Genomic DNA, 22,082 nt, shown 5'->3' on the forward strand with positions numbered 1-22,082 from the left:
GTATATTTAAGGCAAAATTTAAAATTAATTATTCAATGTTAACCTTCAATGCTAATTTTTCACAGTCATCTTTCCAACTGAACTTTAGGCATCTCGAGTACGACCACGAGATATTAGATGTAGGATTACTTATGACCTCGCACCAAAACTCAACACTCTCATTATAGCCATAATATATTCTTTCTTTGATAGACGATATCGTAACAAGTGGATAAGCTGCAGAAGAAAATACTGTTAGTTTTGTAAATCAGTGCTACATAGACAAAATAATTGTATGTAATATCGTAGTACCAACAACATCGAGCCTGAAGTGAATATTCTTTTCGTTCATATCATTCAATGCTTTGAACGTATAAACACCTGTATTCTTGACATTAGTATTATATATTGTTAGATTGCTTGATGATTCATTATTAGTTACATTATAATTGATATTTGGTAAAATCTCTCCGAGTTCGATACCATCATTGTCATACCTAAAAAATATTTTACTTCAATTAAACGTATAACGCACGTCTTACTCAAATAAAGTGTTTATATTCAAATTCTTATGATCTCTGACCAGCTGATTTAATAAAGATAGAAAGAAGCAAACTATATTCTCACATTGTAGCAATAATTGGAACTTCAGAACTACGATTTATAAATCGTACATAATTTTTAATTTGATGTTATTTCTTGGATCAAATAAGTGTGACTTTAAAGTTGTTTCAAAACGTTGTATTATATTAGTCATTCATTTATCTCCAGCTTTTGTTTAAGAAAACTACAGCAGTCAAAAGTCAATTTTTTCAAGAATTTCCTATCATTTTAAAGTAGTCCCAAAAAATTGTATCGCATCATGAAATTTTTTAGGATGATCACGTAACATACGAGTTTTGTGACATTTTTGATGTACACAATATAGTGTATCAGGTTAGTATGTAACAAAAATACATATTTCACACTGAACAGTTTATAGGCACATTAAGGAGATCAAAGTGGTACTTAGAGACTAATCTATTACGTGGTACTTTGCCCACATGCAATGTTTATATTGCGATAAATTATGTCCTTTAAGAGCTGTGCCAATTATTGGAAGTAGTGAGATATAACAATAATAAATTAATGTAAAATACATTGATACAGTTTTATTTACAATAAAAATATTACCACATATATGTTGGTGGTGGATTAGCGGAAATGTGAACCAAGAAAGTCACAGAACTTCCAGCTGGAACTATTGAGTGTCTATTTTCGTTTTCCACCGTTAAATTAAAGTACGCATCATTTTTATCTGTGAAAATAATTAAGCGCAAAATGAGCACTTTAATTTTCGTACTACTGAATAAAGTTAAACAAAATTTAAAGTTACAAGTGTCTTGTGACTTACCGTAGATATTAACGTATAAACTCTTACTTTTATTCTGGAGAAATGGAGACCACGCTTCGCAAGTATATTCGCCATCATCATTGAAAGTGACATTATTTATTTTTATCGTGGAAAATAACCAATCATCACTGCGTGTGGTTCTTTCAACAACGTCTGAATCAATACTGGAATTCTATCGATTATATGAACTTAATAATGTCATGATTGTATGGGAATCGAATTGATGTGCAAATTCTGAATCATTATGTACAGAATTGTGCATGATAATATATATTATACGTATTCACTCATACCGAATTTCGAGGAATCTTCCAGGTGGTAGTGTAATGATTGTTTTTAATTGCGACATAACATTCTAGATACACAAAATGACCTACCGAGATCCATGTAATGCCAATTACGTCAACTATCAGCTTATTTACTTGACTGTCAAAATATGAAAAAATGTTGATACTAAGCTTATCTTCATTTACTTTGCAAACGTACGGGCCAGTATCCGCTTCGCTTACATTTTTCATAGTAAAACCAACTTTAGGATCGTAAGCAACCTTTTCATCATTGAGCTCCTGAAGTAGTTGAAAATAAGAGTATACTTTTTTGTGCCTGTTACATGTAATAGTCTGAAGCTAATATTACCAAATTATATATATCATCAACCAGAGTCACATAAAATCCAGGGGACGTTGGACGACATGGCAGAACCACCTGGCTACCGATAGGTGCAAATTTCATTAAAGGTATTTTTAAAATTTGTACGAATGCACTATTATTGGCTAGAGGAAAACATAGATTACGTTGTTACAAATGCACTTCTTCTGAGTCAGAAACAAAACTTATTTTAAAAGTGTAGAGTAAGAAAATATCAAAATTGTTTACAATTGACAAAAACGTATATCCTGCTCAAGCTCAGTTCTTTCATTGTTGTGTTCTCCACATCAATGCAGCCATACCAGCCAGTATCACCAAAGACAGTTGATGGTCTTTGAAATGTAAAACTGCCATCATTTTCATTTGAAATAATTGATTGGTCAGATGTTGTAATCTTTTCGATGAAGAATGAAGTACGTTTTGATAAATTTACAGTATTCATTTTGTAAGTAAAATAAAAATGAGATATTTATATAAATATACTACTTACATTAAGCTCTTGATCATCTTTGGGGTAGTAAAATTTAATGTCACCAGTACTTATGCACGTGACCTCCAGAGACTCTCCTTCATTTATTTCTAAATCAGTTAAATTGGAATGGAGCAGGATCTTGTGTCCACAGCATCCTGTATTTTATAGATGCTTGTTAATCTTTTTAACAAAGTATAGCTAGCTTTTCTTCAGTGCTCACGGAAAAAAAAAAAAATGATGAAGTAGGGTATTGCAAATTTTAAGTTTTTTTATGTCACCAATGACGTTATTTTTTCGTCTGAGAGTTAAATTTAACGAAAACAGTTGAAATGGCTGTTACAAAATATCGTGTATCTAACTTAAATAGAGGCAGATATTCAAGATAATTGTTTCTTTCTACAATTACAATTTTTACTAACAATTTTTATTGAAGTCTGAAAACATAATTTAAAGAATTATTCTGCATGTTACAATTATTTAGTGACAGTTTGAAAAAAAACATTTTATTTAAATCTTGTAAAAATTGTCATGGAAGCAAACTATTTTTTATGTACTTTAATGCCCGCAGCTTACGAAAAAATAATTAAGTGCACACAGTTAAACTACAAAAATTTTGTTCCTACTTCTTTTGGAAGCTGCTGTGAAAATACAGACAACCAATACTTATTTTTTAAATAGAAAAATGACGGATAGCCACGTTTACAAGTCATTTCGTACTTATCACTCATGTACATTATAATACATAAACACACTTACACGTAAATTACACTTACATTTTTGAAAAACGATTACATAAGTTTTTAGTTAAAGGAAATATAGTTATATTCATTATGTGCAGTAATCTGAGTTAGTGCTACCTACATGGAAAAAATGGCGTTGCTGAATAAGATGAGTACATATCTCATTACCACTATAGGGGTCAAAGAATTAGATTTCAGTCACCTGAACTTGTGGTTCTACACCTTTTGCTAATATTGCTGTATCAGAAAGTAATGAAAATTAAAACTTCTTACTTTCTTAAATTACATTGATCAGAAACTTTTTGAATTTGTCACTAAACATAAAAAAAAATAATGAAGATCAAATTAAAATAACTTGTTGAACTGATATTTAGTATTTTTTTTACTGATTTGTCAATTAAGCTCAATTTTTTACTTATTTTTTCAGTTGCTTTTTACGAATCAGCGGTAACGTATTTTTAACTGCTTGAACAATTAAAGTTTACTGAGATGAACAGTCACTTTGTGCGCAGTAAATATTTATTACTAAATAGTCATCGTTTTAGTTTTAAAAATTGGTTTCTGTAGATGTACTTGCCTGAAAGCAGTCCAAGGGCAAGGATTAGCAACCTCCAGTGAACTATCAAAAGAGGACCCTTCAATCCCTTATGGCTCAGCATTTCTCTCTGCATGGTTTTCTTAGTTGATTGCAACACTCCTATTGGTTAGCTACAATAAAACTGAATATCTCTGCATTACAGCGTGGTGTACAATAATCTTTACCACACTCACAGTGTATCGAGAAATATGTCTCTGAAAAACGACGTATACACTGCCCCTATTTGATTTTTATATAGTACTTAGAGAATAAGGGGACTGATAAAAAAATTAGAAAAACACTTCAACACTTTGTATGTACAAAAAAACAAAAGTCTTAAAAGCCACTGACGATGAAAATAGCGCCAAGTCGAGTAACGAATCACTACAAACAAAAAAAAGAGCACCACCTATAAGCAACACTGCTCAAAGGAGTAAGGTTTCAATGACCTTTGAAGTTGCTTGAACTTAACGTGGAGGAGCTGTGATAATTTTATCATCAAATAGCCATTAAACGAAAGTATTTCTGAAAAATCGTGGTTACCTTGTCTTATGAAACTTTGACATTTCCACAAGTAATTTTTAAGAGTTTCACTCAGGTTTCCCTTTTAGAATGTTATCTGTGATAAAAAAAGTAATGGTTAACGGTTTAGAAGTTGCGTCATGCCAACGTTCTTCGCTCACGTGGAGTAGCATAACACAATTAGTATCCATTAATCTTTAAAGCAAAAGGTGCATGACAAAGACAACGCCTTTGTTTTTTTGTTGATGCATTGAAAATTTGTTTAACTTATACAAATGCATTTGTTTTTTAGTACACATAATGATATCAGAATCATTTGCTACTCTTACGATTCATCTATCGAGGATAATAGCTAAAATTATCTTTGCGATGATTGAAACTAACGTTACATTTTTAAAGTCGATTTGCCGCGAAATACAATCGTGGCTAAAAGAACTTTATGCCAAAGCTACAAAAAAAATTCCGTGACCTCCCCAAAATCCCGCCCATTCGCGTTACAAGGCTCGGCAGCGTGGCTGCGTATAAAATTCCAATCCGCGAAGCAATAACTCTGCCACTGCAGCACCACCATCAGCATCGCCTTTCGAAGGAACCACATTACCGTCCGCCCATCGCCGGGGCCAAAAGAGCGCCTCTCGACGACTTATTCCCGCGTATAAAGCCTCCGAATCGAGCGTTACATGCAAAGCTCTCGAATTATCGGCTCCTTCGCCAGCGAAATCGGAAGAAAAGGTCCCGTCGATAGGTGGATTAGCTTATAAAAAGTCGCGAGCTGACTCGGTCGCGCTCGTAAAGCAGAGCAGCGCGAGTGAGGCAGTTTTTCCGAGTGCGGGGAATAAAGGATCGATCGATTAGATCACGCGTGCGAGTGAGCTTTGTCTTTTTAGGGGAAGTTTCCCCGGTGCTTCGAGTGGATAGAGCTTTTTCTGTATTCGCGTATCTAGTGTTTCTTGTTTTCTCGTTATTGGCATGCATCTTTATTTTAGTCATGTTTACATCTATTGAGTTCATTGATGTGAAATAAGAACAACAAAAATATTTCTTTAACCACAAGCACTCGTGTTTACATTGACAATTGGTTTATATGAAATAATAAAGAAACTTTTTATTCCACGACATGTGCCATCCTCGATAAAGTGGTCATTACATTACTTCAAAAGGTACAAAATCGAATGATTATGGAGCTATGTTTTACAGTTTTATTTGTCGTTAAATTTTTACAGCTTGGACTGGTGGTAAATCACAATTTTATGGAAATGGAGAACTTAATACCGTAAAATTTCACTACTTCGTAGCGGTGTGACGTTTACAATACGTCTAATATTGAAAACTGTGAGCTCGGTATTATTTATTAGAATAGTATTTCTTAGCAAGAAAAACTACAAATAACCAGCGAAATCGAGAAAAAGGTCAAGATTACTAGCCTCCAAAACAATCGCTCAGTTGGCAAGAAAAAATTTTTTCCCCGAAAATGGTACAGGTAGAGTCGTAAACACCATATTTTCCTTTTCGCATCAAAAAAGAAAATGAGACAACATATGGGATGAAGCAAGAAAAAAAACCAATGTTGGTACTCAAGCCTGAGATGAATGTCAAAATTTATCTTACTCCAGAATCGTGCGAAACCCAAAGCCCTTTAATGTTGCGTTACGGTCCAATCGATGGGTAAAACCGGAGTTCTTCGTACCAGTCGATTAAAATTAACCACTAAAATAGTCGATCAATCCCCCTAATATCCTCGGTAATTAATCAAGCGTCTCAACATAACCGCAAGTCCGTCACAGGCGAATGGGGCCGAGCCGCGTCAAATGCAGCAGAAGGAGCTCGTCAAGCGTCCGGTCCACCTTCTGGCGCTACACTACACACTCACACGAATCGTCAGCTGGACCAACCAGTGTCGGTGAGGGGACAGCAGCTGGTGGTCCGGTTCGCTTGCAGTGGCACGCAGGTACTGCGTGTAACCTGTTGGAGCTTGAAGAAATAAATGTACGGAGCACACGTGCGTGGAGTCGCTTCATTACTTGGAGCATTGGGGTGTGATAGGACTATGATGTTGTTGCAGGGCGCGACTGGACCAAAGGGAATTGTTTGGTTGTCATTACGGAGTTAAAGGATCACAGGCTGGTATGCCCGAACGATCGGGCGGTAATGAGATTTTCGATTGGTTTGCGCAAATTTGTAATTGTCTCAATGTGGCTTACGTTATAATTTGACTTATTGATTAAAGAAACAATATTGCAAAGAATCCGGTAATCCACATTAATCTTTTTTTTTTCTCAAATATTGTATTAGCACATTATTTACTTATGAAGCCTTTCATAAAAGATTAATTGTCTCGTGTCTACATCATGTTTTTGTGTTCCATTATTGATTGAAACTAATTACGTGGTTGTTTTTTCAAAAAAGGGTCTTTCAAATTCAAAGAAACAAAATACATTTGAATTCACAGTCACATCAAAATTGCATGTTGTAGCTGTTAATTTAATTTATACGTATTATGAATATATGCATTTCACTCATTTTGCCCTATACGTATATGTTTTGTCTTAACATCTTATTAAGAGACAACATTTTGAAAAATGGTTGTATCTGGTCTAACAACTTTTTTAGAGCCATTTTTCGGAAGTACCTTTTTTTAGTTTATTTGACGGTTTTCAAAAAATTTGTATCCGATCATCTTAAAATTTCGTAGATTTGTTAAGAATCACAAAACCCATGTTCTGTTGAAATTTGAACTTAAAATATTCATTAGAACGCAAGTTATAAAATACTGAAAAACAGGGTGAAATTGGCACTTTTTGGCAATTTACGGAAAAACGGTAAGGCCGATTTAGGATTACCAGGGCTCATTTTGTTCATCTTGAAATCGCGCACCTTTTTCATACGGAATGTCTTGTGGTCGAATTACAGCTTATTGTGGCCGAATTACAGCTTTTCCGATAGAAGCGAAAAACCTGATTTGGACATTTTTACAATTTTTTTTTGGACCCGTTACTAACATTTTTTTATCAAAAAGTGGTTATCTTTGTTATCGGGCTCGAGATCTATACAAAAAAATTTTTTTTGGCCCAGTCTGGATTTGTAAGTTGAAAATCTAGTTTGGTCCCACTATTTTACTTGTTAACAAAATAATATGACTTCTGCTATAAAATTTTAGGAATTAATTCTATACTGCGATCTGAAATTGAGTAGCTGCTTTTTCTACCCAATTGTCGATTTCTACAACAATCATTCATAAAAATTAGAACTGTATCGATCATGAGCACATGATAACTTACACAAAGACACACGGATAAATTGTATAAAAAAAAAAATCCTCATCAGGAGCATTTGAAACGTCTCGCAAGACCTCGAGCACAGCCTCCCTCATCAGGAGCATTTGAAACGTCTCGCAAGACCTCGAGCACAGCCTCTAGTCTTCCATGCTGGCTACCTAGAGAAATTGCATCCGTAGAAATTAGTATTCCAGGAAACAGTCCGATCTCGACCCTCATCGCGAGATTCAAGTGGATGTCCTTACTGATGTGGTGGAAGTCCTTTAAAAGAGTAGGAGCTCATATTACATTTTTCTCCCAACCTATTTTCATCATCGAGGAGAAGAAATTACTTGGCTCGTCGGTCCATCGCTTTTTTCCCATTTTCCAGTATGCACTTGTAATGTAATATCGTGTGGATGTTGGTAAACTTTTTTTATTGGTGTAAACGCTGAAATACACATTGACTACCCTACATCCTTTTTTTTTTTGTTATTCAAAGATGGAAGTAAGGGTTATGGGGCTCCGTTTCCCTTCGTTACTAATAAAGCGGCTCTCAGAGCCACTAAACGCTTCGAAAACCCGAGCCAGCCTTCACGAGCCCGTATTAATATCCTTGCTCCGCTCATACCCCTAATAATCCTCCCGAGTCCCTGTCCCTGATATCCCACGCTCCACTGCTTCTCCCCCTCCCCCGCGCTTTCGACTGATTACCTAAACCATTCCCCTCGTGCTCGATCAACATCAAACATTTTTTAAACTCAATTCCACCGACGAAAGAGAGCTTCTCTTGGCTCCTCTCTTTGTATCCTACCGGGAATCGAAGGCAGATATATGGTATGCGTATGGTTTCATATTGCCCGGAGTGTATGAATAATTTGCTCGAGTGCGGAGGCTGCGCTTGTTTTTCTCTCACTTCGTTGAGCCGGTGAGGGTTGCAGATCGCTAGTCGGGTGATTAGATTTGCGAGGCACTCGCGTACGTACTGGATGGATTTGTTTGTCCTCTTGCGATTATTGAGTTGTTGTTTACTGTGGGATGAACTGGAACTCGTGCGTGTTGTTTTTTTATCGATCTAAAATAGTCGTTTGCATGCGGCATGTGTTGGCTTATCGACAACGCGAGGTGTGTCTTACCATACTCGGAGAGTACTACTAACTTTTCGTTTTTGGTGGTGGATTTAATTTTTTTTTATTGGAATTTCGATTCTTGTTGATCTAAAAAATTATGAGAGGTATGTGAGCAATTAATCAATGTGTATTGTATCGCATACGCGGCTTATCTATAGGAAAGGGTACTTTTTTTGCTTTTGGTTTGTGCGAGATTGGTTGAATGCGTTTAGATAAAATTTTTTTATATCATTCATTGATTTTTGTTTTAAAAAAAAAACGTATTCAATTGTTTAATAATAATACCTAAAAAAAAACGATTCAATGGGCACTCCCACTTATAAAAACCGCGTTGATGATGTTCGTATTGTTATATATAATACTAGCTAACTGGTTTGAAATTTTTCAAAATCTTGAGTCTCCATTGGAATTTTAACAATCAACAGTTTCACTTACACAAAAATGATTACAATTCTCTTCAAGGTTTGATATAATTGGTGAACTTTTCTTTGTTGAATCAAGATGATTTAAAAAAAAAAATTATTTGAGTATTTCAACTTTTAATTTTCATTGTTGAAGAAAAGACTTCTGACGTATGAATTGAAAGGAGTAAAAATAGAAAGTAAAATAGAGAAGAATACGAATAAGAAGTATACACTTAACAGCTTTTTCTGCAGATCCTCCACTTCGAGTTGAAGCTTGAATAATTAGGTCGCGAGGGTAGCAAATGGGTGGGTGGCGCTGAATAGGAAGCGAAGCACGGAAGGGCCGAAACGCTTTTATTGAATTTTCTGTCTTTTTAGTTGACCTTAATTCGCGGTGTTAGTATCGATTACTATTCAGATCGTGTTTCTACGCTATATCGAATAATCATACTTTTGTGATAACTTATTGCACGACGAAATTGAAAATTATGACGATTTGAGGGAACAAATGTAGTAATGGTTCATTTGTATGAGGTTGTTAAGTTTATTCAACCATTACCTGAAAATGTAATATTTTCCTTACTACGTCGTAATTTAAGTTGTAGAAAATAATCTTATCATCTTGACTGTACAATAGAATCTTAAATATGTTTCGACAAAAAAGTACCTCGTAAGTGGGTTATTGTTCAGAATTTAATTAGCCAATTATGTCGTATACGTAACAAATTTTCGGTTTCTCCCTTGTCACTCTAAACTTGTCAAGTACAAGTGGTTCGTACAACTATTGGAAAATGTATTCACCATTAGTATTCAAATTACATTTAAAAGATAAAAATATGTTATAAAATAGGTTTCCTCTAAATATGTAAGTGCTTATCATTTTTCTTATCTTTTTATTTAAAATCCTTAGCTAATGTAAAGATTCAAGCTATCGGTATGCGAACTCAAGAGAAATCGAAGAAAAAATCATGTATCATCAGAGTACGTACATGTTCGAGAATTGCATTGTACTACAGATTCCAGGATACATGAAAAGCTCATTAGTACCGCTACGTAGTTATGTAGAACAGCCAAGTAGTTTCGGCGTCAGATATTTGGAAAAGTACTTCCGACGGAGCCTAGCGCTTCTTCCTCTCCTCCTCAGCGCACAACAGCTGTGTAGGGTACAATTATCCCCACTCTAAGGGTACTGTTCTTGCCTACGATTATAAATTCCGATTCTTCGTTTGATATGCAAAGTTTTGATAAAAATTATCTGATGGATATTTTTTTAATGACAAAACTTATCTAATGTACTTTAATGAGGTTAGTTACAATCCAAAGCGTTTTTAACCAATTACTGGCAATATTCATTGAGTTTCTCAATATATATCATGTAAATAATTATTCTTCATGACTCTTACACCTTAGGATGCACGATATTTTTTCTTCTTATTATTAATTAGGACTGTTTCATAATTTTCTTACTCAAAAGTTAAACTCGAAAAAAATCATCTCGTCTGACTAAACACGGATCTTTTTACTAGATGAGATTAAGACACTCAAAGCTCCGTATCCAAACAGACTTCTCGAAATCTTATGACGAAGTCGTGTAACTAAAGTTTTTAACAGCTGCATTTCAAAGTTTACGGAACGCTTCGTTTTTAAAATAAATTTGTAAGAGCCGGCAACTTTAAAAATAAACCCTTGCTCCAGCCTTGAGATTTCTCTTCCAATGCGTAATTAGAGTAAAGGGCGATCGAAAGGTTGTGCAACGCTTGCTACATTTTCTGGCTCTGATTTTTCTTTTTCTTTCACTCGAGAGAATCCTCAACAAGTAGGTACTACATTCTTTGATGTGATGTAATAAAGTCGCGAAACCTATTCAAAACTGTGTTTAAAGACACGTGCTGGTATACCGTTGTTTTGCGTTTTGTTTTCCTTCCTTTTTTTAACAAAAAAATGGAGCTCGGCTGTTGTGTTCCATAGAGATTCTTTTTTTCCGCATTTTTCTTTCTCTCCCAGCCATATGACTCGAATAATACACGACTTGCAAATGTAGCCACGGTACTTTTGCGAAGATTGATGTATTACGAATTCAGCATCTAACTACGCGGAAAGTGTAATTTTAGTTTTTCGGAGTAAAGAGCACTTTTGAAGCATGCATGAAACAAGTTAGTCCAGGGGAGAAAAATGTTACCCTGGTGCTTCTCTGTGGCACAGTTAAATGCATTACCTTGTTTTCAAAGCACTTTTTAAAGACACGTGACTGATCGGACTGTGTCCCATGGTGAATAAAAAATCGCACAAGCACAGTTGAATGAAAACTGTAAACTCGGGATGGTTCAATCAAACTTTCAGATGCAGACAAGGGAATTTCAGCCATTATACATTATCACAAGTGATCTAAATTTGTTTAATGAGAAAACAATAAATTATACAGCATCGATTGTCACTGCACAGCAGTTGTTAAAAACAATTAGTTCATTTCCTTTTTGAAATTTTTTTCTTACCCAAACACGTGATGTTTTTCCAATCAAGAGGATATTTAGTCAACGAAATCATTTGAACTTTTTTTTTTTATGAATTACAATCACTCAAATAATTTTCAAATGTAAAAAAATCAATGTATACTGAATTACCATTTAGAATATTACAAAATCAACTGAATTAGGATGATCCCAAAATAAAAAATCAAATTCCATCATAAACGAAATGATATTGCTAACTTTATTTGTAAAAAGAGAAAGAAAATTTTTGTTTTAGACTGCTGAAAAGTATGTATTCATGTCCAATATCAATGCTCGTATTCTTAACAGTTTATTGTGATTTTCTTTTTTCAAATGAAATTATAATGAAACACATTGTCAAGATTTAAATTTACACCTGCCTTTCACATATCTTTTCATTAAAAAATATGTAAAATAACTTAAATATTTCACGTAATTTATTTTTACCAACGATTTTTAAATTAGCACTGAATTAATATCATACAAGCTCCGATCAATATGAAATAAAAAAACGCTTATCAAAAGAATGATTCTTATGAAGCCTGAAGATATTTCAATCCTCAACATAACAGTAAACAGCCCTTCTACTGTAAATCTAAGTGTGTGGAAGTAAACGTTAAAAACGTGTGGTTTAAAGTTTATCTTTTAAAAGTTATAAGAACGACCAAATCTTTGGTACATTGACTAGTTGACCAGTTCCATTAAACTGGACACTTTTAAATGGAACAAACCAATGAAGGGAGGCTATGAAGTAAAAAAGAATCGGCTGTATTAGATTTAATGCGTGTAGAATTGTATTAAATGTTTTACTCTCGACAACCTCATGAAGTTAATCGTTAAAGAAAAAAGAGCTCTACTCTAACAGAATGGACGAAATAATCTGATGAAGTATCCTTACAGACCACCATAAATTGACGTAAGCAGTACTTACAAAAACAATTGCATTATCATCCTTTTAAAAAAAAAGAAGAAAAAAAAAACGGGGGAAGCAGAATCCGCAACACTGTCCCGAACGCGCGAACAAGAACAAGAGCAAGAGACAGGTCATAAACAGAAGTCGCCTCCACCGCAGCACGGCAGAGGGATCGCGTATACGTGTCCAACCGACCGACGGAAGGAAGGGAAGAAAAGAAAGAAGAGGAGGAGACAGCCGTCGTCCTCGTCCCGCTTCAGCGAAGAAAATCGAGAGCACCCCGTCGGCCGAGTAGGGGGAAATGTCGACAGGGTGACGAGCACCGACAACCATACGACGACAGCTTTCTTGCACCTCCACCCGCGTGTGTATGCATCGCATCATCCATACGTACAAGAGAGAGAGAGATAAAGAGGGGCATACGAAAAGAAAACAAAAGACAAGCGCAAGCTCGCGCGTGCGCAGTTTCTATGACAACCAGCAACCAGGGTGGTGGGGGTCCAAGAGGAGTGGGGGGTCGCGAGGTGTCGGTGCGCATCCATGACCACGCCTACGTCACTTTGTGTGCTCGTGTAGGTGTGACGTCAGCCCTGCCGCCTGCCTGTATCATTATTATTGTTATTATGATTATAAGCGCACAATGCCGTGTCTCTTTTTATTTTCCCGACTCCCACGCGTCACCCCCCTCCCTTCCCGAGATGCACCTATACATGCATGTATATATGTATATCCTTCTCTCCGCTTCAGGTATACCAGCCTGTTGCTACATGCTCTCTCTCGCCCTTTCATCCACCACCACCCCCCGAGCTTTCCCTCCTCTCTCTGCTGTCGCCCTCCGACGAAGGGGGAGGACCGGCCCCCTACCAGCCTCTCTCGGAGGACATCGAGCAACCCCTCGCTCCACCGTGAACGGCCGACCTATACCGACCCTCGGCTCCTTCGGCTCGCTCCCTCTTTTTCCACGCCGCACAGCTCTCTCTCTCTCTCTCCCTCCGGGAAAGGTAGGTGCGTGTCGCTGGCTCGTTGGCAGTGCTGCTCCTAGGCTGTACGCACGTATACGTCGTCGCGCGCGCGCCACTCATCAGCATATCCGTACGACGACTCATTGCAACCCCGTTCTTGTTGTTGTTTTTGTTGTTGTTGCCGTAGCGTTTCGTGGCTTCGATCTCGTCCGTTGTGCCATTGGCCATCGGTTTATCGGAACTTTCGGCTGGTTACTCCCCCCTTAATTGCGAGTTTGGTGAACTGATTGTCCAGTTTTGTGAGGTGAGACTGAACAAAGAACCTAAAATAGACTACAACAAGCTGTCGCAGGAGGGAATCGATCGCCAAGGATCATCTCCGGATGACGACGAGTTTCCCGCCCAGCAGCCCCGAGGAGTCAACCCACTGCGTCTATGGATCATAGGTTATAAATAGCACGCAATTTACGCTTTTTTTCTTGAGCTCGGTGCGCCCCTGTTTTCTGCCATTTTGCACGCGCGGGGGTGATTTTAACGCCGCACGTGCCGGTCTCTCCTTCCCCCGTGCGTTTCCTCCCGAATTCTCGCGCTGCGTAGTGGGGACGGAATCGCGGCTCACGTGTTCTCGCGGGATTTTCCGGGTTTGGTGTACCTGTTGGGGTCTTTTTACTGTTTAGGATCGCCAAAGCTAATTTTGTAATCTGTAATCATAGTTTAACATGTGCATTAACTTTTGTAGTAAATACGTGGATGTTTCATCTCTAGTTTCCAAAATCACGTCCAAAACCAATTTAATCACTCAACTCTACCCACACACGTGAACATGAAAAAAATCTAGGTCGTACCATGACCCGTAAACAGTAACGAAACAACCACAATCATAACGCAATCAACTGGTCTAACGAGCAGAGTGGGAAATTATCCTACTGGGGTACGAAATTTCCGGCTGAGGGAGCCAATAATCTGACTCCGTTCCTATTAACGCGCGCTCATTTCCATCGCATTTCGCGCGCGAGAGGTCAGAGAGACGTCAAGGGGCGTCAAAGTGGACCGACTGTTGTCCCTAGCTGTGTGGGAACGTGCGTGATGGCTCTGCTTTGCTTGTGGGATTTGTTTGAGCGACGAAGTTTCTCCCTCAATGCACGTAGTTGCAGTGATTTCTTGAGTTTTAACAGGATTAACATGAAAAAAAAGGATTTTATTTTAGAGTAAAAGTTTAAAAAATAAATGGGTCATGGGACCCACGGTAAGAACGAAGTTCTTTGAACATGACGAGTATAAAAACACAATTTCTCAGGTAACAAGGGGGTCGCCAGACCCATTGAAAGAACGAAGCTCTATAAACGTTAATACTGCATTCATGTAGTTCACTAAACAAAAACTTGAAAAACGAATAAAAAAAAAAAAATAAAAAAAATAGTTCAGTACTCACGATGGTTGAACTTCGTGAGAACGTCGTGCATAAATACAGTACTCACGAAGTTCAACCATCGTGAGAACTGAACTATTTTTTTTTTTTTTTTTTTTTATTCGTTTTTCAAGTTTTTGTTTAGTGAACTACATGAATGCAGTATTAACGTTTATAGAGCTTCGTTCTTTCAATGGGTCTGGCGACCCCCTTGTTACCTAAGAAATTGTGTTTTTATACTCGTCATGTTCAAAGAACTTCGTTCTTACCGTGGGTCCCATGACCCATTTATCCCCCCTGGTTTGTTGTTGTTTTTTTTTTTTATTTTTTGTTTTTTTTTTTTTTTCTTTATTTCTTGTTTTATTTATTTTTTTTTTTCATTTCTTGTTTTATTTTTTTTCATATTTCATTTTATTACATTTTTTTCATTTTTTTGTATTTCCTTTATTTAATTTCTTTCTTATTTTCATATTTAATCTTTTTTTTTTTCATTCCCTTTTTTTCATATTTCATTACTTTTTTTTCATTCTTTTGTATTTCCTTTATTTCTTTTTTTTATATTTTTCTATTTATATTCATTCTTTTGTATTTCCTTTATTTCATTTCTTTTTTCATATTTCATTTCATTATTTTTTAATATATTATTTTATTTGTTCAAATTTCATTTAATTTCATTATTATTTTTTTTCATATTTCGTTTCTTTTTTTTTCATATTTAATTTCATTACTTTTTTTCATTTATAACAGTAATTATTAGCATTACTGTTATGCCAAAAAAACCTCAGGTTTAATGAAAATACAAATATTTAATGCGTAATAACGCGCCTTATTATATTTAATCTACATAACCATATTTTTGATAGTTAAATTTTTTTTTTTTTTTTTAGAATTGTAAAAGAAAAAAAATTCAAAGTTAAAGAAAAATTACTGTGGGGAAATAAAATTAAAATTTGTTAAAAAATTAATTGCTTGGGAGTGTGAGGGGGAATGGTGGGTAAAGGTGTGGTGCAGAAGAGTAACACGGCACGGTTGACAGATATACATATATAGTGAGGAGAGGGAAAGTGTGTAGAGAACACTTGGTGAGGGGGAACGGGGTGAGGGGAAAAACTTGAGAGGAAGAGATTTCTGATTCAAAAAAAAAAAATCTGTCGGTTTTAAAATTCCAGCCCCCCGAGTAACGCGACATAAAGAACTTCGTTCTAAAAATATAATATACGTTTCTATTTCCAACATCAACTTTTGTTATAACTCCCTTGATATAAGGTATCTTCTTTTTAATACTAGTAAATTCGAAGTGATGTCAATGAATTTCGTGTTTTCCATCATTTCAACTTCAGCAAGATTTGATGGAAAATCGATATTCAAAGTTAGCATTCATGGATTTCACGCAAAGTTCTGATGGCTCTATACGTAGAACATGAAAACAGCGGGGGGGTGGATTTTGTCGCTCGATTTTGCATCCAATTTGACGCAGTGTGCCATATTTTTCTGCGAAAAATTTGAAACCACGTATTGTCATCAGTTTCCTATTCAAAGTAAGGTTTTTGTCATGGCGACCGCACTTTGCAATCAGTGTTATATATGTTGATGAAAATAAAAAAAATGGATGATCTCGTTAGCGCCGTCAAAATAATGACGAAAACAACGTGGAATTCATGACAATAGAAAATTATTTCACGGGCTCGTGAGCTGGAAATTCCACTTTTTGTCATCAGACTAGCGTAAAATCTCATGTGCACTGTAGAAGCGACGAACAAAGATTCGTTCTCTAGTTTTACACCCTGACAGTGTAAAGAACTTTTTTTTCCTTCTAAATAATATTGTTAATAATTTTCGAACTATGCGTAGCACCCACCAATAAAATAATATTCGGTTGTTGACTAAACTTCATATTAAAAACATATGCCATCAGACTAAAAATATTACACCCCAACTGTATGCGTCTCTGGAAGAGACGAACTCACGAGCGAGTGAAATGACATGCAGCGGAGCAGGGGCCATCGGAGCGTAAGGGCAGATGGAAATAAAAAACACGAACAAACAGAAGCCCGAGGGGAGGAAGAACAGGGGATCCCCGAAAGAGTTGGCGAGCGCACGTGAGGCAGGGAAAACAAGGGCTTTTCTCATTTTTGAAACAATACCTAGCTACCTTTTGAAACGCTGCTCGGTGAGCTTTTCTTTTCGCGTAGTCTTTGTTGTGATTACATCTGGACTCGTGTTTTTTTTTTCAAAGTCCAGATCCGCGCTCTGTTGTCTGACTACGGTCAGTAGATACGGCCGTGTTTGGTCGGACGTGCAGTAGTCAAAATATCTACAGGCCCAGGAAATGGTAAAAGACCGAATTTTTTTGATTTGTTTACTCGTCTCCTGCTTAATGAAAGACCAGAGTGTTGGTATTTTATGTGTGGTGAGAGAATCGGTCACTGTGTATTACAATGAAAGAGATTTTTTTTTTGTAGAAAAATAGAGGGGTCTCGGCTACTTTGTCAGACCGGGTCGTATTTTCTGGAGCGCGTTTCTCTCGAGATTTCGAAATGAAATTTGAGCCACGGCTAAAAGTAGGGACAAGTAGAAGAGCATTTCTGTTGTCGTGGAATCTCAATTATTCCACAGAGCAGTGTTTTTGTTGATTTAATTAAAAAATAAAGTAAGAAGTACCACGGAAGCTTTTATTCTTATTTTTACATTTTCAAGGCATCGCAGTGTTGCGATGAATACTTGCAAGGTAGTAGTTGAGACTCTATATGCACGGCTCAACCCTTAGATTACACAGTCATACGATATTTATGACATTTGATGTTATTGTGTTGAATAAAAAAAACTATCTCTACCAACAATATCATATTTGAATGAATGTTGTATGTTTCATAAATTTTTATGGATTTCGTAGCCACGTTTGCTTTTGAAGTATACATTAGATGGCAATAAAGCGATGTGACCAATACAAGAGTAAAGAACATATATAGAGCTGCTTTTATATAGATTTGAAAAACATTTGCACAATGTTTCTGGAAGGGGTTATACGTGACTCTTCTCCTTGTACTCACATCCAAGTGTCATGATCGTGACTGACCACATTCACTGGTGGCAGTACAACATCGAAAAACTCACACAGTATCGTGATTGTTTGAAAGAAAAAAAAAGAGAATTTCCAAAGGACACCGTGAACCTTCCGAAAGGGAAAAATCCAAAAATTACGAGTCCAACATCTCCGTTGCACCATACGCGTGCTCATAGTCACGAGCGTCCTATTCTATTGCACTTGGTCTTCTTTCCTTACGTCAAAGAAATACGTAACAAATCTGCTCTTAAAAAAAAAAAAAAGTCGACAAACCATTCCAGTCACGTAGTCAGTGGAGATATATCGCTACGTGCGCGCGACGCAACGTATACCTTACCCGCCCTCCCACGTACCCCACTTTCGAACCTCATTTATCGCTCGTGCCTCTTCTTCTTCCGCTCCTTTCTTTACTTTTATTTCTCTACCGTCTGCCTCGCTTCTCTTACTCCATGCTCGTATACGCTTGACTTTTTTTCTCTCTTTGGCTCATTGGTTAAGGCAACGTACGATACCTGCTCATTTGGGATGTTAAGGGTTAATTTTAGAGGCTGTTCAACTTTTATTAGAACTAGATGAGCTTGTACAATTTAGAAATTGTTTATTTATTGTTTTTTTTTCAAACGTTACCTTCTGGTATACATTATCACCAGTTCACGGTAATGATATCAAAACTTTCTGAATCAAAAACGTACCGCAGTTTTTTCACAGACAAGTACGTGAAACGACTATGATGCCAACTATCGAAGATCCCTTAAAGGATAAGCGATATAATTCTCCCAAAAGCGTTTTTTAATTGCAGTAATAGTGTTAGTGTATTTAGGGATCATTTACACTTTGATCCTGTAAGTTTCTTGTTTCTCTAAAACTTGCGACATTAGAGATCATGACATGTTTTAACTCGTTATAGCTGCAACTTGAAAGTTGGTATCACAGTATATTTGAGTGTTGCAGGCTTTGGAATCATTCCTGAAAATAATACGAGATACAAAACGTTTCTCTCATTTTTTAGTTTAATATTTATTACAGAAAAATTGTCATTATAACAGTAGATTCACACAACGATGTTTAATTGTACTTTTAGCTTCTGTGGACTAGATTAATTTCTTTTTTTTTTTGTAAATTGATGAATCCAAATCTTCGGATTTTGACACGTCAGGTTTTCGCTTTTCTGTTAAATGTCCATAAAAATCTCTAAAGTCATTAGAGCCAATATAAACCACAACGAGGATGATAACCCGACTTGTTCATTCGCACTGAAGATACTTTTCTGCAGAACTATACTTTCGAAAAAAGCATCCCAAGGACTCTGCACTTGCTACTATCAAAACTAACGCGCCAAAAACCCTTCATCGACCCAAAAAGCCAAAACCATCAGCCCTCAAGCGTCGTCATCTCCCTTTAGTCGCGAAATTGCTGAAATAACGCGCGCGCACTTAGTATAGACAGAGAGTCATCAGGCCCTCGGGCCACATCGAATATAAGCGCGTGACCTACATCACACGCACTCTCTGGCTCTAATGCATCATCGCATCGATGCAACAGCGAGCGACGCATCTAACTGAATTACAGCCGCACTCGAGAGTTTGCCTCTCTGCAGCCGGGCCAGGGTGGCAGACAAGGGCTTTCTGGCAGCTTTTAAGGATTGGATTATCGAGGCGTTTCGGGGGGTAATTGAAGTTTCGGAGTTGCGTTACATGCCCACGGCTGGGGATCCGGTGTCAGCTACGCGTGAGGGAATTCGATCATCGACCGGGGATGGAGCGATTCGCGAGAAGGAAGTTTTTGAGCGACGCGCAAGTGGTGAAGCGAGAATTTATGATTGGCTGGTGTGGGTTTTTTTTTCCCCGTCAAGAGTCGAGTGTAGGGGGGAGGGGTTCAATTATTGAAGTGCATCGATGAAATTTAATTAAATATCGAAATTTAATTTGCACGGAGGAGTAATGTTATTGATTTCCGATGATACTCGGTGTATTTTGTACCCCACCTCTCGTGTATGGATGATAAAATACATATATCGTTGGCGTATTTTTTTGACAGCGCAAAAATTAATTTCCAATTTTCTTTTCTGTTCCAGGTGAGTACCAATGCCAGCGACAATCTTAACTCCAGAGCTGCTTATGGAAGGTAAAGGAATGATTGAGCTCCGCCGCGTTTTTGAAGTTTTTCGAAGTGGACGACCTGTAAGGGCGGGGAAAAAGTTCGGGAGCTTGTTTTCCCTCCGTGCGCGTCGTCGATTGAATTTTTAATAAAAATGGTAATCGCAAGGCAAGTGGGGAAAGAACGAGAGGAACGGTGTGCTGCACGGATAAACAAACTCGGGAAATTTCGTGCTCTTGTACTTCCTTTGAACTGGCGTGTGGATTCTGTTTTGGAAAAAAAAAAATATATTTTATGTGAGGCTGTCTAGTTTGTGAAATTATTTGGGCTTTCCTTGACACAATTTTTAAAATCATTTGCTAATGTACATGAGTTGAGACCAAATGCAAGTCTATCTGAAAGCGTACGTGGTCGATCCAATCGTATAATGATTCTAAGATGAAAATTAAAGTGAGTTGAGCATAAATTATGTTTTAACTGTCGTTTTTAAAAAAAAAACGTTCATTTTGTTTTTCAATGCTAAAAAGAATGCACCAGTTCGATTAGCACCTATATTGAAAATAATATTAGTTTAAAAGGATGCACTGTGGCTTTTTAACTTCCTGACTATAATCATGGTACAAAAGGGTACTAAGATACAATTAAATGATTGTTTCTCTCCTCTATACATACGTGTAAATGATCATTTTAAGAAATATGTGAAGGAACAAATCTTTATTCTAACCGTTTTAAAATTGACATTTATATCCTGTTAAATGTACTTTAATTATTATAGAGTGAAGCAAATAATTTTTCGTGGCGTAGAAAGAAGACCAAGTGAGAGCGAAAAGCACATGTTTTTAAAAACCCTGATTGGAAAAAGTATCAAAAACTTTTCTAGAAATTTAAAGTTCGTAAACAAACTCATTTAGCGGGCATCGAAAAATTATCCTGCAATTAGCGAGCCTCTTTTTCGCTCACGAGTGAAGAGAAAAAGTAAAAGCAGAGAAGGCAAGCTCTAGCATCTTCTCTAGAGTCCGCGTGCCCAAAATTTAAAATTCAAAATTTCAATCTGGCTTGCAAATTCGCCCTCTCCTTCCCCTCTACTCTAGACATCAAAAGTCTTTTACCTCTCACCATCGTTTCCTTTTTTTTTCCTTGTTTTACTTTCATAAAACTCACTTCTTTTCGGCTTAATCCCCAGCCCTGAATCTTTCTAACTCGCCCTAAATTTTTAAGCAACAATTACTGCGCTTTTGCTGCACTGAGAGCTCCTTTGGGTGCAAATTTGCATTTCTCAGCTTAGCGGAAGCATAAATTGTGCACCTTGGGGAACTTTAAAATCTCCACGTGATTAGTTTTTTCAAAGCAGTAATGTTGTTTATGTATCTCGAGCTTGAAAAATTCAGCACCTCTCCCCCTTCTTGAAAATGATGCTTATCACGCTTACAAATTTTTTTCGTATTATATCTCTGCAACTTTGGTACTATTAAGCAAAACTGAAGTTAGAATCACACATTATGCTAAAACAGTTCGCTACAAGGTTGTAAAATTTATGTGCGGTCATTCGGAATTTTGGATGTTAGGAGTCTTTTTCAAGTCCCTAAAAAAAGCTCCCTAAATTTTTAGAATGATTAAAAGTAGACGTCACATATTTACAAGTTTGGTGTTTAATTAAATCATTTTTCAACTCACTCTAAAAATGTCTTCAAAAAGTATCGTTACATTATTATTATTACGAATGTTGTACCCGTTAATGAATGCTTTTTTTGATTTATAATTCGAAAGTAGTGCATGATAAGTGTTTTCAATGTTTCGACATCGCAAATTGTTTACAAACTTGACTGAAAGAAAAACCTACTTGTGGGCGTTCACCCTCTTCATCAGTAATGTGGAAAAGTTTTTGTTCCCCGGAATCCCAGCAAACATCCTAGACTCGGCCAATATAATTCCCCTCCCAACTCCATCTGTTTCCACTCTCCGATCTCTTTTCTCCCCCTTTCACCACCACAGCAACCATTTCTTTCAATCTTCTTCAATTCTCCGTATGG

The 22,082-nt window shown here is 36.8% G+C and overlaps 1 protein-coding gene across 2 annotated transcripts in view; it reads left to right on the forward strand.

Moving 5' to 3' along the window:
• bru3 (CUGBP Elav-like family member bruno 3) overlaps positions 1–22,082 on the forward strand; it is an 825,259-nt gene that overhangs the window by 493,409 nt on the left and 309,768 nt on the right. The window contains exon 1 of one of the 2 annotated variants that reach the window (XM_014355940.3): positions 13,837–13,929. The exons of the other annotated variant lie outside the window; for it this stretch is intronic. The gene's annotated coding sequence lies outside the window, so the exon portion shown is untranslated. Of the gene's footprint in view, positions 1–13,836; positions 13,930–22,082 lie in introns of those variants that run through there. 2 annotated transcript variants of the gene reach the window in all.

The sequence above is a fragment of the Copidosoma floridanum genome, unplaced genomic scaffold (assembly GCF_036245765.1).
Source record: "Copidosoma floridanum isolate Cflo_tuat_1 unplaced genomic scaffold, Cflo_Japanese_pri ptg000025l, whole genome shotgun sequence".
In the NCBI taxonomy this organism is placed as follows: Eukaryota; Metazoa; Arthropoda; class Insecta; order Hymenoptera; family Encyrtidae; genus Copidosoma; species Copidosoma floridanum.